The sequence below is a fragment of the Prorops nasuta genome, unplaced genomic scaffold (genome assembly GCF_024137725.1).
Source record: "Prorops nasuta isolate Cenicafe-Biocafe unplaced genomic scaffold, Cenicafe_Pnas_1.2 PNAS00001, whole genome shotgun sequence".
Classification (NCBI taxonomy): domain Eukaryota; kingdom Metazoa; phylum Arthropoda; class Insecta; order Hymenoptera; family Bethylidae; genus Prorops; species Prorops nasuta.
The window spans coordinates 862,485-868,058 of NW_027116798.1; positions in this window are offsets into that span (position 1 = coordinate 862,485).

Below are 5,574 nucleotides of genomic sequence, written 5' to 3' on the forward strand. Positions count from 1 at the left end.
TATATAGGACTAGGGTGGCTGACCTGAGGTCATTGAGTACTTATATAGGACTAGGGGGGTCACATGGGGTCATTGAGTACTTATACAGGAATAGGGTGGGAGACATGGGGTCATTTAGTACTTATATAGGACATGAGGGGGTCACATGGGGTCATTGAGTACTTATATAGGACTAGGGGGGGTCACATGGGGCCATTGAGTACTTATATAGGACTAGGGTGGGTCACATGGCGTCATGGAGAACTTATATACGACTAGGGTGGGAGACATGGGGTCATTTAGTACTTATATAGGACATGGGGGGGTCACATGGGGTCATTGAGTACTTATATAGGACTAGGGTGGGTCACATGGGGTCATTGAGTACTTATATAGGACTAGGATGGGTCACATGGGGTCATTGAGTACTTATATAGGACTAATGTTGGTCACATGGGGTCATTGAGTACTTATATAGGACTAAGGAGGGGTCACATGGGGTCATTGAGTATTTATACAGGAATAGGGTGGGAGACATGGGGTCATTTAGTACTTATATAGGACTAGGGTGGGTCACAGGTGGTCATTGAGTACTTATATTGGACTAGGTTGGTTCACATGGGGTCATTGAGTACTTATATAGGAGTAGGGTGGGTCACATGGGGTCATTGAGTACTTATATATGACTAGACTGGGTCACACGGGGTCATTGAGTTCTTAGATAGGACTAAGGTGGGTCACATGGGGTCATTGTGTACTTATATAGGACTAGGGGGGGTCACATGGGGTCATTGAGTACTTATATAGGACTAGGGTGGCTCACATGGCGTCATGGAGAACTTATATACGACTAGGGTGGGAGACATGGGGTCATTGAGCACTTATATAGGACTAGGGTGGGTCACATGAGGTAATTCTGAACTTATATAGGAATAGGGTGGGTCACATGCGGTCATTGAGTACTTATATAGGACTAGGGGGGGTCACATGGGGTCATTGAGTACTTATACAGGAATAGGGTGGGAGACATGGGGTCATTTAGTACTTATATAGGACATGAGGGGGTCACATGGGGTCATTGAGTACTTATATAGGACTAGGGGGGGTCACATGGGGCCATTGAGTACTTATATAGGAGTAGGGTGGGTCACATGGGGTCATTGAGTACTTATATATGACTAGACTGGGTCACACGGGGTCATTGAGTTCTTAGATAGGACTAAGGTGGGTCACATGGGGTCATTGTGTACTTATATAGGACTAGGGGGGGTCACATGGGGTCATTGAGTACTTATATAGGACTAGGGTGGCTCACATGGCGTCATGGAGAACTTATATACGACTAGGGTGGGAGACATGGGGTCATTGAGCACTTATATAGGACTAGGGTGGGTCACATGAGGTAATTCTGAACTTATATAGGAATAGGGTGGGTCACATGCGGTCATTGAGTACTTATATAGGACTAGGGGGGGTCACATGGGGTCATTGAGTACTTATATAGGACTAGGGGGGGTCACATGGGGTCATTGAGTACTTATATAGGAATAGGGTGGCTGACCTGGGGTCATTGAGTACTTATATAGGACTAGGGGGGGTCACATGGGGTCATTGAGTACTTATATAGGACTAGGGTGGCTGACCTGGGGTCATTGAGTACTTATATAGGACTAGGGGGGGTCACATGGGGTCATTGAGTACTTATATAGGACTAGGGGGGGTCACATGGGGTCATTGAGTAATTATATAGGAATAGGGTGGCTGACCTGGGGTCATTGAGTACTTATATAGGACTAGGGGGGGTCACATGGGGTCATTGAGTACTTATATAGGACTAGGGGGGGTCACATGGGGTCATTGAGTACTTATATAGGAATAGGGTGGCTGACCTGGGGTCATTGAGTACTTATATAGGACTAGGGTGGGTCACATGGGATCATTGAGTACTTATATAGGACTAGGGGGGGGTCACATGGAGTCATTGAGTACTTATATAGGACTAGGGGGGGTCACATGGGGTCATTGAGTACTTATATAGGAATAGGGTGGCTGACCTGGGGTCATTGAGTACTTATATAGGACTAGGGGGGGGTCACATGGGGTCATTGAGTACTTATATAGGACTAGGGTGGCTGACCTGGGGTCATTGAGTACTTATATAGGACTAGGGGGGGTCACATGGGGTCATTGAGTACTTATATAGGACTAGGGTGGCTGACCTGGGGTCAAGAGTACTTATATAGGACTAGGGGGGGTCACATGGGGTCATTGAGTACTTATATAGGACTAGGGGGGGTCACATGCCGTCATTGAGTACTTATATAGGACTAGGGTGGGAGACATGGGGTCATTTAGTACTTATATAGGACATGGGGGGGTCACATGGGGTCATTGAGTACTTATATAGGACTAGGGTGGGTCACATGGGGTAATTGTGAACTTATATAGGAATAGGGTGGGTCACATGGGGTCACTGAGTACTTATATAGGACTAGGGGGGGTCACATGGGGTCATTGAGTACTTATATAGGACTAGGGGGGGTCACATGGGGTCATTGAGTACTTATATAGGAATAGGGTGGCTGACCTGGGGTCATTGAGTACTTATATAGGACTAGGGGGGGTCACATGGGGTCATTGAGTACTTATATAGGACTAGGGTGGCTGACCTGGGGTCATTGAGTACTTATATAGGACTAGGGGGGGTCACATGGGGTCATTGAGTACTTATATAGGACTAGGGGGGGTCACATGGGGTCATTGAGTACTTATATAGGAATAGGGTGGCTGACCTGGGGTCATTGAGTACTTATATAGGACTAGGGGGGGTCACATGGGGTCATTGAGTACTTATATAGGACTAGGGTGGCTGACCTGGGGTCATTGAGTACTTATATAGGACTAGGGGGGGTCACATGGGGTCATTGAGTACTTATATAGGACTAGGGGGGGTCACATGGGGTCATTGAGTAATTATATAGGAATAGGGTGGCTGACCTGGGGTCATTGAGTACTTATATAGGACTAGGGGGGGTCACATGGGGTCATTGAGTACTTATATAGGACTAGGGGGGGTCACATGGGGTCATTGAGTACTTATATAGGAATAGGGTGGCTGACCTGGGGTCATTGAGTACTTATATAGGACTAGGGTGGGTCACATGGGATCATTGAGTACTTATATAGGACTAGGGGGGGGTCACATGGAGTCATTGAGTACTTATATAGGACTAGGGGGGGTCACATGGGGTCATTGAGTACTTATATAGGAATAGGGTGGCTGACCTGGGGTCATTGAGTACTTATATAGGACTAGGGGGGGGTCACATGGGGTCATTGAGTACTTATATAGGACTAGGGTGGCTGACCTGGGGTCATTGAGTACTTATATAGGACTAGGGGGGGTCACATGGGGTCATTGAGTACTTATATAGGACTAGGGTGGCTGACCTGGGGTCAAGAGTACTTATATAGGACTAGGGGGGGTCACATGGGGTCATTGAGTACTTATATAGGACTAGGGGGGGTCACATGCCGTCATTGAGTACTTATATAGGACTAGGGTGGGAGACATGGGGTCATTTAGTACTTATATAGGACATGGGGGGGTCACATGGGGTCATTGAGTACTTATATAGGACTAGGGTGGGTCACATGGGGTAATTGTGAACTTATATAGGAATAGGGTGGGTCACATGGGGTCACTGAGTACTTATATAGGACTAGGGGGGGTCACATGGGGTCATTGAGTACTTATATAGGACTAGGGGGGGTCACATGGGGTCATTGAGTACTTATATAGGAATAGGGTGGCTGACCTGGGGTCATTGAGTACTTATATAGGACTAGGGGGGGTCACATGGGGTCATTGAGTACTTATATAGGACTAGGGTGGCTGACCTGGGGTCATTGAGTACTTATATAGGACTAGGGGGGGTCACATGGGGTCATTGAGTACTTATATAGGACTAGGGGGGGTCACATGGGGTCATTGAGTAATTATATAGGAATAGGGTGGCTGACCTGGGGTCATTGAGTACTTATATAGGACTAGGGGGGGTCACATGGGGTCATTGAGTACTTATATAGGACTAGGGGGGGTCACATGGGGTCATTGAGTACTTATATTGGACTAGGGGAGTCACATGGGGTCATTGAGTACTTATACAGGAATAGGGTGGGTCACATGGGGTCATTGAGTACTTATATAGGACTAGGGGGGGGTCACATGGGGTCATTGAGTACTTATATAGGACTAGGGTGGGTCACATGGCGTTATGGAGAACTTATATACGACTAGGGTGGGAGACATGGGGTCATTGAGTACTTATACAGGAATAGGGTGGGTCACATGGGGTCATTGAGTACCTATATAGGACTAGGGTGGCTGACCTGAGGTCATTGAGTACTTATATAGGACTAGGGGGGTCACATGGGGTCATTGAGTACTTATACAGGAATAGGGTGGGAGACATGGGGTCATTTAGTACTTATATAGGACATGAGGGGGTCACATGGGGTCATTGAGTACTTATATAGGACTAGGGGGGGTCACATGGGGTCATTGAGTACTTATATAGGACTAGGGTGGGTCACATGGCGTCATGGAGAACTTATATACGACTAGGGTGGGAGACATGGGGTCATTTAGTACTTATATAGGACATGGGGGGGTCACATGGGGTCATTGAGTACTTATATAGGACTAGGGTGGGTCACATGGGGTCATTGAGTACTTATATAGGACTAGGGTGGGTCACATGGGGTCATTGAGTACTTATATAGGACTAATGTTGGTCACATGGGGTCATTGAGTACTTATATAGGACTAAGGAGGGGTCACATGGGGTCATTGAGTATTTATACAGGAATAGGGTGGGAGACATGGGGTCATTTAGTACTTATATAGGACTAGGGTGGGTCACAGGTGGTCATTGAGTACTTATATTGGACTAGGTTGGTTCACATGGGGTCATTGAGTACTTATATAGGAGTAGGGTGGGTCACATGGGGTCATTGAGTACTTATATAAGACTAGACTGGGTCACACGGGGTCATTGAGTTCTTAGATAGGACTAAGGTGGGTCACATGGTGTCATTGTGTACTTATATAGGACTAGGGGGGGTCACATGGGGTCATTGAGTACTTATATAGGACTAGGGTGGCTCACATGGCGTCATGGAGAACTTATATACGACTAGGGTGGGAGACATGGGGTCATTGAGCACTTATATAGGACTAGGGTGGGTCACATGAGGTAATTCTGAACTTATATAGGAATAGGGTGGGTCACATGCGGTCATTGAGTACTTATATAGGACTAGGGGGGGGTCACATGGGGTCATTGAGTACTTATATAGGACTAGGGGGGGTCACATGGGGTCATTGAGTACTTATATAGGACTAGGGGGGGTCACATGGGGTCATTGAGTACTTATATAGGAATAGGGTGGCTGACCTGGGGTCATTGAGTACTTATATAGGACTAGGGTGGGTCACATGGGATCATTGAGTACTTATATAGGACTAGGGGGGGGTCACATGGGGTCATTGAGTACTTATATAGGACTAGGGGGGGTCACATGGGGTCATTG